The sequence below is a fragment of the Ailuropoda melanoleuca genome, chromosome 18 (assembly GCF_002007445.2).
Source record: "Ailuropoda melanoleuca isolate Jingjing chromosome 18, ASM200744v2, whole genome shotgun sequence".
In the NCBI taxonomy this organism is placed as follows: Eukaryota; Metazoa; Chordata; class Mammalia; order Carnivora; family Ursidae; genus Ailuropoda; species Ailuropoda melanoleuca.
The window spans coordinates 9830873-9844469 of NC_048235.1; positions in this window are offsets into that span (position 1 = coordinate 9830873).

A 13597-nucleotide genomic window follows, 5' to 3' on the forward strand; every position below is an offset into this window, starting at 1 on the left:
GGTAACGTTTTGTAAAGTTGCTGTGGACATTGAATTAATGACTCCTGAACTGTTACTCTTGGGGTAAATACAGTGTTAGATTCCTGTGAACCTCTGGTCATACTATTCTCATCAACCTGTCAATATATAAGCTTTTTTTATGTGTGTTTCTTTTTAAAGACAGCTCTATCTATATGCTTTGGATTCACTAACATTGAACACATGGCCAACATCACTATAAATCATGTGAATGAAACTTACCTAACACACATTTTCTCCATGAGGCACATCATAGCCTTGTAGTTGGGAACACTAAACATTACTTCAGCACTATGCCTGGAGGCCATTTTTAAAAGTACAATCACCAACAAATAGCACAAAAATGTGAAAATCCGGCTATGAAAGCACTTGCTTATAGTTGGAAAACAAACAAGAAGGCAGAGTGCTACCTCATTCAATGTCAGGGGGAATGTACACCACGGATGCAGAAAGCTTTCGCCACACTGCCCCTGTCTGTGAATGAGTGCAAAAATACCACGGTATTGACTTTGGTTACAAGTCCATTTTAATGAGTAGGTAAAATTGAAAATATGGGATTTATGAATAATACATATCTTCTATACATTCCTTCAGATAAAAGCTATGGAAAAAATAAACTGGGTAAGGAAGGTGACCAGAGAAGGTCTTTGTGAAGTGGTAGCATTTGAACAAAAGCCCAAGAGAGGAAGAGTCCTGAAGATACCAAAAGGAAACACATTCCAAGCAAAAAAAAAAAACAAAACAATAGCCATGGTGCCATAGCATGTTTGAAATATTTGAAGAACTGTCACCTATGTGGCTGGACTAGTGCAAGTGAGGGCAGAGCCTAGAATGAGGCTGATAGTTAGCCAAAAATTAGATAACGGAACAACCTGTAGGCAATGGTAAGGACTTCAACTTTAATTCTGAGCAAAATGGGGAATTGCTAGAACTGAGGCCATGCATATGGAAGCATCTGACTTGAGTTTTGTAATACTCTTTCTAAGCACTGTGTTGAGAATGGACTGTGAAGGAGCATTTTCCTATAGAAGTGGGGAAACAGGTTATAGGAATCCCACTGGGATGAATGAGGCTAGAGATGATGATGACTTAGGTCAGGATCACAGAAGGGAAGGTCACACAGCATGAGACATGTAATTTGGTAGGATAACTGAAGACTCTCTGGTTGGTTGGTTGGTTGTGAAGTTTAAGACAAAGAGAGGACTCTGCTATGAGCCCAGTTATTTGACCAGAATAGTTAGAAGGTTGGAATTCCATTTTTTGAGATGGGAAAGACTGCTGGCATAGCTGGGAATTTGAAAGAAAGCAGCGGGAGTTAAGTTTTGGTCAAATTTCAGAATTTATTAGATATCTGTGGGGGAATCTTAGTGAATTCCTGAGATGTGCTATTTTAGGAAATCAGTGCAGAAACTATCAATATATATTGAATTAATATATCCATTAATGAATGAACCCCATTATGTCACTTTTATTTCAGCTAGGTCATTGCTTAAAACATGGTAAATATTTTAATATCAATCCACATGCTGCAGAACAATGTAGAATTCCAATCAGACAGATTGAGTTTAAATTCTGTTACTTCTGCTTACTCATAAAATGTTGGGGGAATTCATACATCAGAATTTTTTCTTCCTTATATATTACAGACAAAATAATACATTCTTAATTAGACTGAACATTAAACACACTACAAATAAAAATCTTCACTTAGTAGACATTTAAAAAATATAAGTTATCTTCTACCGTACCCTGTAACCTCAAATAAAATGACTAGATAGCATAATTTTTTTATTGTTTCCAGAATAAATAAATAGATAAATGCACTCATGAGTTAAAGAAACTAAGTTATCATAAAAGGCAAATGAGAGTTCAGGACAATAAGCTTTGGTTAATAGACTGAAGACCTATTGTAATAAGAATTTCATTCCATACTTTTGTTGAGTAAGAATGACAAATTGTAAAACATATATCAATACTCTTTCTCTTGTACTCATTATGCGATCATGATACTTTTACAGTGAGCCTGGTCTTCACTTCTGAATCTTAACATATCAAGAAGCATTGAGATTCCTGTGTGAGTTTAAAGTTTAAAGTTTATAGCCAGTAGATGGGGCGCCTGGGTGGCACAGCGGTTAAGCGTCTGCCTTCGGCTCAGGGCGTGATCCTGGCACTATGGGATCGAGCCCCACATCAGGCTCCTCCGCTATGAGCCTGCTTCTTCCTCTCCCACTCCCCCTGCTTGTGTTCCCTTTCTCGATGGCTGTCTCTATCTCTGTCGAATAAATGAATAAAATCTTTAAAAAAAAAAAGAATATTCAGGCTAGCAAGGAACATAGAGAAATAACATTATTAACTCGTAAGAAGAAAACAAAGTATACATTACTGAGTACAAACTGTGCACAATTTATGGTACTAAACGTTTTGGGTACCAAATGGTATTGAATCCTTATGACTAACATACATGGAACTACCTTACAGATAACAGGAATGAAGTGTAAAGGAAGGTAAGTTCCTAAAGTTAGGAAGTGATTGATCTGGGTTTTGAACACATCAGTCTTTTACTCCAAAGCTTCTGCTTTCTCTTCTGTATTTTATACTATTAACAAAACTAGATCTGAATGAAACAATTAGCTGTCTGACCTTGGTTCATTCATTTTATTAACTCATTCTATCCAAAATTTCCTTACCTGTCAGTCTCATAAAATAGAATAGATGCCTGTGGAAAAGAGTAGCTGTGATTTCACAGAACTTTTGTTAGAAACCAGTATCTACTGCTATCGGGGGAGATTGAGCCCCAGTTTTTAGGCATAAACATAGTAATAAAGCAATGATAATAGTATTAACTATACTTTATTGCTTTTGTGGCAGTCAGGAAAAACGTGAGCAGTTCTCATTAGATGCAAACAAGGAACAAGGTGAATCAATTGAAAGATAAAGAAGAATCAGGGCCTAGGGGCCTAGGATAAGAGGTCAGAACTGAGACATTTCAGAACGGAATCTGCAGATGCTAAAGAAACACCACCACTTATGGAACTTGGTATGCTTATGCCTAATGAGATTTTATTTCTTTAAATGCACTTATTTTTATCACTTGTGAGGGACATTTCTTGTTAGGGAAATAAACTTACCATTTAAAATAGAAGTTGGAAAATAGAATTCCTTTTACAGAATTTCACATTACTGTCAACTTTTCTAAAGCAGACCTCTCAGATGAAAAGAGAAATGTGTAATTTTTTTTTCCCGATGATTTGTTACTTATTTAATGCTGACATTTCTCTTAAAATATTCTGCGTTTCTGTATGTTGGATCACATCAGTTGTACCACACTCTATTCTCTTGTGCTTTGCATCTCAACAGTAACGCTAAGCACTTTAATGGAACTGCTTATTTGTAAGACAGTCTGCTTTAATGGACTCTTAGCTCTTAGAGGTTGGGGACTGTGTTGTATTAATTGTTTAATCCTGGGTAGAGAGCTTAGTAACTGGGTATAAAAAATAATCAATGTTTATAGAAAAGAAAAGGCAGGAACTTGGTAATTGACCTCCAGATACCATAATAGTTAGTCTGTTGTCAATTCAAATGGCTGCACAATCCCAGCATATTATGTAATTTTGATCATGGACCATGGAAACTATTTGTATTTAAATGGAAATGATCTTCATCAACAGATGCTCAAGGTCAGTGAAACCACAGTACTTCATACAGGCAAGTGGTCCTCAGCAGAAAATAACTTCTCCCTAAACAAGTCTAAGGTTTGTGTTCATATCGAAGTAAGTAATGGTGAATAACTCATGTGGTAATATTAAAATTTTCCATATTCTGAGGAAATGTTTCTCCAGGAACATAATTAGAATACCTGTTTCATTTGTTCAAATATACGGATATCTTGGCTTATTGGGAGTCACTAACCGCTCACTCTGTCAACAGGAAACACAAGGACCACATTTCTTAGGCAGACATTTAAATATATAACATGATTATTAATTCAATCAAATTATGGGTGATGCCTATTATCTTTATAAATAGCTGTTAAAAGCATATATATGTGAAAGAAGCATTGATGTGGAAAACGCTACAATAACAAATCTTATTATAAGAAAGAATTTTAAAATAACTTGCCAGGAGGGTAATGACCTCAATTAAATTTTATGTGAAATTATAATTGGTGGTTTTAATAAAGGAACTCTATTGCAAATTGCATATTTGATAATATAATATTTGGGTAGTTCTTAGTTCCCTTTGGCTTGCATTTATATTAAATAAAAATCTTTGAGATAATCAAGTAAGATTTATAATTTAAAGAGCTTTTTCTTTCAACGTACTCTTTAAAATAGATTTTAAATAGTTTTAAATTCAGAAGGATGTAGAAAAGAATAATCTTTCTGGAGATATTTATTCTGTCAGTGAAGGAAAATAATGAAGTATAAAAAATGTGCAGTGAATATCAAAGTGATGCCAGTCTGTGAGGAGAGAAATTGCAAGCCACCATACTTAAATATATTTCAGGGAAATAAACATATTGTGTGTGAATCATCTGGAAAATGCTAAATCAAATTAATGCTTTTTGATGAATAAAATCTATTCCCATGTTTGTATTGTATGTTATTTTTTGTGCTAATGGATTTTTTAAACCTATTTTATAATGGGTACACATTTTTTTTTTTTTTAGTATGCTTCACATAAAGCACTCATACGTAGTTTTGAGTTTAGATACCTTCACCATTCAGCTAGGGAGGGTTTCGTTTCTATCACTACAAACAAACATTTTCTCTGTTAGACAGTGTTGAAATACATAATACAAGAAGACCACTGTGCACACTTACATGTTTAAATTAAATTTCAAACCTGCAAAACCTGCATTGTGACGTGCATTTCCTTCAGCCTCTAAAAAAATCCCCTGCACTGATATTTCTGTGGCATAATGTGAATCTTATCCTGGTTCAGGATGGAGCCCGTAAGCCCATGGGGAAGGACTCAGTAGGCTTTTCTGTTATTTACGTGGCATAGTTCTTTTCAGTTGGTGCTCAGCATTGTTATCCAAAAAAAATAAAATAAAATAACGAGGCCAGCTTGGAGGGAAATGAGCAGCAAGCAGTGGCAGGCATGTTTGAGGGGATTCAAGAGACACGTTGATAACCTGGTTGAAAAACCCCAAACGTGCTCACACTGGCCACATATAAAATATTTTCATACTCACTGACAATTCCCCAAAGACTGTGTTTCACTTGTGTGCCACCCGGCCACGTTTTACATCACGTGATTTGTTCTCTGTATTTTGGGATTTTAACCAACTATATTTTGAGGCACCATATGGCATTATTCCTACCATAGTGAGTTCTTTTTGTTGCTGAATAGGGTTTGCAGACATTATGCCAATATTAATAATTAGAACGTGATGAATAGCAGATGTATTTTCTAGGACACTCACTGTTCTGGTGATTCTTCTCTGGACACACTCTAATTTATCCTTCTTAAAACATGCCATCCGAAGCAACCATCATATTCTAGGTATACACTGAAAAATGCAGAAATGGATGCAAACTTTTTTTTTCTTTTTTGTATTCTGGATATGAGAAAGCTATAAAGGCTGCTGGAGGCTCTGCTAACTTACTTAGTAATCCTATCTTGCTACTGGTACATGGCATTTGTGGTCATTTTCTGGGAGTTGAGTCCAATCTCCAGGGAAGTTGATAATGACCCTCAGTGCTGAATGCATCTATCAGAGTGACCATGGCTATGACCATGGGGACCGCCAGTGGAGCTCAAAGTGTCAGGCCAGTTAGGAGCAACTCAGATTTCTCTCCTGGGATTTTTCTAGTACATGTACTGCTTAGTTGTAGTAACACTAACAGAAATATCAGAAAACCATGCCATTATATACTATTCCAATGGAGAGAAGCTCTGGACTCAGAAATTCTGCTTTAGTAAGTTAGGCAGTGAATAGGCAATCTAGTAATTTGTCCTCATGTGAAGCTTTTTTTTTTTTTTTTTTAAGTATACTCCTCACCCAAGGCAGGGCTTGAACTCACAGCCCTGAGATTCAGTTGCATGCTCTACTGACTGAGCCAGGTAGGTGCCCCCAACTTTAAAAACAATATCGAGGTATGTTGATATTAAGAAGTCATACACCGTTCTATTTCCAGAAAATGAAAACTTTGTTTAAAGAGGCATCGAATGTAAACCAGAAGATTTTGTTTAATGTGACTTGTTCAGTTATAAATAAGCTTGTATGACAAAGAGACCCTAAAATAGCACAGGACAGTTACCTTACTGAAGTGAGATCTTTGTGAGACCCACTGGTGTTCTGCCATTACCCTCACAGCTCCCTAAAGACACACACACATACACACACACACACACACACACACACACACACTTTATCCCATAGAATTTTTAGAATAAACTGGACTCAGTGTGCACTGGGATAGCTAGACTGTTGTAGCACTTTTCAAGATGACTTGAACTAAGGGGTATTTAATTAAACTGAGGGCTATTTTGCCCCCCCCCCAGAGGATATTTGGCTATGACTAAAGACATTTGTGTTGTTAAAACAAGGGGAACGCCACTGGCCTTGAGTGGGTAGAGACCAGAGCTGCTGCTAATAGTCCTGCAATACAGAGAAAGTCCCCCACAACAAAGACTTATCTGGACCAAAATGTCAGTATGGGTGAAGTTGAAAAGCTCCGAATAAGACACTTGAGTTCGCAGCTGTGCATACTGAGATGGCTCAACTAGAGTCTATTCGAAGGTGGTCTTTGAGCAAACTCTGTTGTGAGCCATACTGTGTTCTTTTGGTATCTGTGGCATTCCTGCATGAATCCTTTGTAAACATACATATTTTTTTTTTGTCTAAATTGCTATCTCATTTAGGTGGTTTACTGTTATTTGATAGTTGCAATTGTGTGTGTGTGTGTGTGTGTGTGTTTCCCCCTAGATAGTCATAATGAGTTATGTTATTTCTGCCTCTCGATTCCCGCCAAGGTTCCCCAAGTCTTATCGAAAAACTTTCATCTAACTAGTATGATACCTCCTAACTCTACCCTCTGCCTCCCAGACCCCCGTCATATACCATAGCCCCAGGAGTGCACCTTTGTAGAGCTGTCAAAATCATCTGTCTGAAAAACAGGTCTCACCTTGTCATTCTCCTGTTCTCAAACCCTGATTGGCTGCCCACTGCCATCTTGATAAAAAGCCAGCCATTCCCTTTTGCATAGCAGTGCAAACCCTGTGTCACCTGACCCCTCATGGCTGCTGAGCCTCATCGCTCCTTCTTTTAGTCAGTCAGGGCCACTCTGTCAACAGGGAGTTCCTGGAGTTTTCTGCAGAAGCCATGCATCTCTCACCTTACTGACTTTATTTCAACCTGCCTCCGTGTTTGTGGGTTTTTTCTTCACCTCCCCACCTCTCCAACTCTCACCTGGCTCATTTACAGTTTCTTCGTGGAAACTTCTGTGACCTTCCCAGGTAGAGTTCTCTCCTGGAGTAGCTGGTGGATATTTCTTTCATTGGACTTCCCACATTGTTTTCCAAGCAGCCTTCTGTGTTTGCCTGTGGATTCCATGGTATTGTGGCCTAAGTCCTATTCATTTCAGTGTTCCCTCACTTCCTGGCCAAGGGCCCAGAAAACGTTTGTTCCTTAGTCAATGTGAAATGGTCAGCTGAATGAATGAGTGTCTGGATTTGTCATTTTTCTGTTGCAAGTGCATTAAATTGATCTCAGTGGAATAATATGCCCTAATTTATTTGCAGAGTAATTTTAGAATTATTTTATCAACAATTTATGATAATCATTATAAGAAAATTTATCTTTTTTTTCTTCTTTACTAACCTATTTGTTTAGATTGGTTCAGATTACTAAGGATTCAAAGACCTGTAGATGTTAAAAAATGCAGTCTATTTCTAAGTACTAGTATTGTGTGAATTCTAAATTTACTTGAGGTCCAAGACATGGCTGAATGTAGAGGAAACAAGTGATAATATATTTTTTTAAGATTTATTAATTTATTTTAGAGAGAGAGAGAGAGAGCGCGCGCATGTGTGAGGGGGAGGGGCAGAGGGAGAGGGAGAGAGAGAGAAGCAGATTCCTTGCTGAGCTGGGAGCCCCACAACTGACTGCACCACCCAGGTGTGCCAAGAATGTTCTAATAATCATAATATCTGTAACATTTTAGACCTTATCATTCGTCAAGTATTGAAATGAGCACTTTTTTTATTGTTTTACTTAATGCTTAATATCAGTGGGCAGATATTATAGTACCATTTAAGAAAATGAAGGCTAACAATGTTTAAGAATTTGTTTAAACTACTCATAGCAGAGGCAGGATTCAGACACAGATCTATCTGGCCTTCAACCATTTGCAACTGACCTCTATAATATAGTAATTATCATAATTCAGCTTAAAATTAAAATTGGTGTTTATTTAAAATGCATTTGTGATTTTTTTTAAATATCAGATCGACATTTCTAATATGTTGCTCAATGTGAGTCGTTTTTGAGACCATGCTTAGAGTTCAGTTGTTACACAGGTATTTCAATACAATTTTATTTTTGTTAAATAAAGGACAATAATTAGGGAAACCTTTTTTTCCTCTCCATGAAGCACAATGATGTTCAGTCCAAAATGTCCAAACTCTAAACCAGGTGGTCCTTCTTCAAAACTGAGACAGTATATATTATTTTAGATGCAATTATTTGAAAGATGCATAAGAATCTTAACATCAAGCTGAAATTGAAAGTGCAAAAGGGAGAGAATGGGAAGCTGCTCCTGACCTGCTGCAGGAGGGAGCTGATTTCATTCCTGGATGTCTTGCGCGGAGCCTGGCGTGGACCCTGGCAAGTTAAGCCTGCAGCACTTAAGGAAAAACCTCTACCTAATGTGGCTGTGAAGGTTTGCACTCAATCAATCCTGCTCAAGCCTCTCTCTGCAGGTAAGAAGAGGTCAGTGTTACTGAGCCACTTTGTTGTCAATTAGACAGTCATTAGGGTCAACACCAATTGCAAGTAAAGGGAAAGTAATAGCTTGACTGTTAAATGCAGATTAGGCACTGGTTTCCCAGGTGAGCTGTCTGAAGAAACACTTCCATAGGACTCCTCCAGCAGAGTTCCAATCAGGGTCTGCCTTGCAAGCCCCTAAGGATGGGACTGCTTATGCATTCAAGGAGAGCCTCAGTGAGTCCTGACAGATGCTGGGTCAGGACAGAGCAATGGTACTCTTTAACTTACATCCCCTCTTGGGTCAGCGTTCAAAATCCTGCCTTGGAAGAGACTGATGATTTTCTCACTTCCCATTGTAGTGACTGGGGTAGAGGCTTCCTCGAGGCAAATGTTGGTTTCTCAAGTGTGGTTTTTATGATACTGTAGGGTAGCCTATAAAATTTAGGTGACACCTTTTTTTTTTTCCTGGCTCATCAATTTAGGAAAGTATTTGAAGTGTTTAAAAACAGGGTTGACTTAGGCAAAATATATACTGGGGATGTAAAGCCAGAAATTATTTTCTCCCCAAGGTAATTAAATGCCTGCCTAGGAGCCAATGGGAAAACAAACTTATTTTTCAACTTTCAGTTTTCAAAATGGACCCTTGGCCATCTGCCACTCTTGGAATCAGTCCCTGGGTCACAATCCTGGGAACTGGCACTATGTAGAAGGTGTGCCCTTTAAAACAGTCTCATCCTACCACCCTGTCTTGTGTAGAAACAATTGAACGTCCATCCAAGTGCTGTGCTCAGCCTATATGCATCTACTTTCCCAAGCCCTCAAATAATCAGTCTCTGATTCTCACTGTTACTCTTCCCTTATAGACAAATGGCAAATATGATATTTTACAACTTATTTTATTTTATTTTAAAGATTGTATTTATTTATTTGACAGAGAGAGACAGCCAGTGAGAGAGGGAACACAAGCAGGGGGAGTGGGAGAGGAAGAAGCAGGCTCCCAGCAGAGCTGGGAGCCCAATGTGTGTCTCAATCCCAGGACCCTGGGATCATGACCTGAGCTGAAGGCAGACGCTCAACGACTGAGCCACCCAGGTGCCCCAATCTTATTTTATTTTAAAGATTTATACTTGAGAGAGTGAAAGAGAGAGAGTGGGAGGGAGCGTCAGAAGGGGAGGGAGAGAGAGGGAGAGAAGCAGACTCGCCACTGAGCGTTGAGCCCAGTGCAGGGTTCCATCTTCTGACCCTGAGATCATGACCTGAGTCAAAACCAAGAGTTGGATACTTAACTGCCTGAGCCACCCAGGCGCTCTGATATTTTACATTTTAGATAAGTTCATACAGAATAGTGCCATTGTCCAAGAATAAGTTTTTATTGATTGTACAATAATTTTCAAAATGCTCACGCATATTTTATTCTTATTAAAATCATTTAATTTAGTGTGCCTGAGTAGCTCAGTCATTAGGCGTCTGCCTTCGGCTCTGGTCATGATCCCAGGGTCCTGAGATCGAGCCCTGCATCAGGCTCCCTGAACGTCAGGAAGCCTGCTTCTCCCTCTCACACTCCCTCTGCTTGTGTTCCCTTTCTCGCTGTCTCTCTCTCTGTCAAATAAATAAAAAAAATATTTAAAATAAATCATTTAATTTAGAGAGGGGAAGTTTGCTGTCCTAAATTTATGATGGAAAACATCCAAAGTAGAGTGCTTATTTTTATCTCAAGGCTTAATAGTAAACCTAATAGTTAACCTTTATTGGGCACTTACTATGTGCTTTATGTACATTAATTTGTTTAGTAGTCAGTAAGGAGTGATTAGCAAGAAATCATCTTTGAGTTTAAAATTAGTTTTTGGGGGGCGCCTGGGTGGCACAGCGGTTAAGCATCTGCCTTCGGCTCAGGGCGTGATCCCGGCGTTATGGGATCAAGCCCCACATCAGGCTCTTCCGCTATGAGCCTGCTTCTTCCTCTCCCGTTCCCCCTGCTTGTGTTCCCTCTCTCGCTGGCTGTCTCTCTCTCTGTCAAATAAATAAATAAAATCTTTTAAAAAAATTAGTTTTTGGTATGGAGGTGCTCCAGAAAATACTGGTCTTGAGCAGACTGAATGCTGCCTCCTACAGGTACTACTAGGCACCTTTCAGAAATGTGATTGGATTCTCTGTGCCTAATGTGTCAATGTTTAAACTGGGAAAGTGGTTCTTCTTCATAGGGTAGATGAGAATATTACATGTGTTTCTAAGCATAGCACCTGAATAAGGTAATTGCTTATTACACGTTAGCTGCTATTACCAGTATTATCACTTGTGGACCACCGGGGTGGCTCCGTTGGTTAAGCAGCCGACTCCTGAGATCTTAAGCCGACTCTCTGAGATTGGGTCATGATCTCGGGGTCGTGAGATGGAGCCCCGCATCAGGCTACACACTCAGCAGAAAGCCTGCTTGAGATTCTCTCCCTCTTCCTCTGCCCTTCCTCTTTCTCTCTCTCTTATAAAGATACTCTCTTTTTTTTGTCCTGAATAGACACCTAGTGATATGACATCTCTAAGATTATTTACAGATTAAGAAGCAGCTTCATATAGGATATGTTTCTTACTGTTTGTTCTTAACTTTTTACTGGCCCCAGCTTCCCCTGTCTTAGTCACAGCAAGGCTACCTCTTCCTCTGATACTCTTTTACCGCCAATAAATGCAGAAGAAGAAATCCATTATATTTCTGGTTTCTCACACTGCAGGTAGGCTCTCACTGAACTGGGAGAATACAGTGCAAAAGAATCTGGACCGTAGCTGAGACTCCTGCTTTGGCAATTAAAGCAAGGTTCTCTCCACATGACCATCTTTACCTGCCTGTTGTGTTTGTTTTAATATATCTTTCTTGTTCTTTTTTTTTTTTAAGATTTTATTTATTTATTCGACAGAGAGAGAGATAGCCAGCAAGAGAGGGAACACAAGAAGGTGGAGTGGGAGAGGAAGAAGCAGGCTCGTAGCAGAGGAGCCTGATGTGGGGCTCGATCCCATAACGCCGGGATCACACCCTGAGCTGAAGGCAGACGCCCAACCGCTGTGCCACCCAGGCACCCCAATATATCTTTCTTGTTCTAAGTGGCCAGTTTGTAACATGCTAATGTAATACTTCAAACTGATGTATAGAGATCTTGATTTTTTACTGGGCACTATTCTATAAAGTTCTAATTTAGAAAATTTCAAACATTTGCACAGTTGACAACATAGAATAATGAGCCCTACCTCCCAGCCCCAGTAACTGTTAGGATGCTGCCACTCTTACTTCTTAGGGGAACCTTACCCCAAGTCTATTTTGCCAAAGCCTCCTAAAGTAAGTCTTTTTTTTTAAATAGTATTTTTTATTATATTATGTTAGTCACCATACAGTACATCCCTAGTTTTTTATGTAAAATTCCATGATTCATTACTTGTGTATAACAGTGCACCATGCAATACGTGCCCTCTTTAATACCCATCACCAGCCTATCCCATTCCCTCACCCCCNTGTTGAGAATTTTGGTGTCTGTATTTATCAGGGATATCGGCATGTAATTCTCCTTTTTGATGGGGTCTTTGCATGGGTTGGGGATCAAGGTAATACTGGCCTCATAGAATGAGTTTGGTAGTTTTCCTTCTGTTTCTGTTTTTTGAAANGTGTATAACAGTGCACCATGCAATACGTGCCCTCTTTAATACCCATCACCAGCCTATCCCATTCCCTCACCCCTCTCCCTTCTGAAGCGCTGAGTTTGTTTCCCACAGTCCATAGTCTCTCATGGTTCATTCCCCCTTCTGTTTACCTCCCCCTTTCTTCTTCCCTTTCTTCTAAAATCTTCCTACTTCTTCTGTTCCATAAATAAGTGAAACCATATGATAATTGTCTTTCTCTGCTTAACTTCTTTCGCTTAGCATTATCTCCTCCAGTCCCATCCATGTTGCAACAAATGTTGAGAAATTGTTATTTTTGATGGCTGAGTAATATTCCATTGTATTTATGGACCACATCTTCTTAATCCAGTCATCTGTTGAANATTTATTCTTTGAATGTTTGGTAGAATTCCCTGGGGAATTCATCAGGCCCTGGACTCTTGTTTTTTGGGAGGTTTTTGATCACTGCTTCAATCTCTTGATGATTAATTAATCATAATTAATCGGTCTGTTTAAATAATCAATTTCTTCCTGTTTTAGTCTTGGTAGTTTATAGGTTTCCAGGNTATTGGGGTGCATCTTCACTACATCTGTATCTTTGGGGTAAATACCCAGTATTGCAATTGCTGGATCAGAAGGTAGCTCAATTTTTAACTTTTTAAGGGCTTTCCACACTGTTTTCCTAAGTGGCTGTACCAACTTGCATTCCCACCAACAATGTAAGAGGGATCCTCTTTCTCCACATCCTCTCCAACAATTGTTGTTTCTTGCCTTGTCTATCTTNTTTTCTAATGATCTTTCCTATTTCATTGGTGTTGGTTGTGACCTCTCCCTTTTCATTCATAATTTTATTAATTTTGGTCCTTTCTCTATTGTTTTGAATAAGTCTTGCCAGTGGCTTATCGATCTTATTTATTCTTTCAAAGAACCAGCTTCTAGTTCTGTTGATCTGCTCTACTGTGCTCCTGGTTTCTAATTCATTGATCTCTGCTCTAATCTTGATCA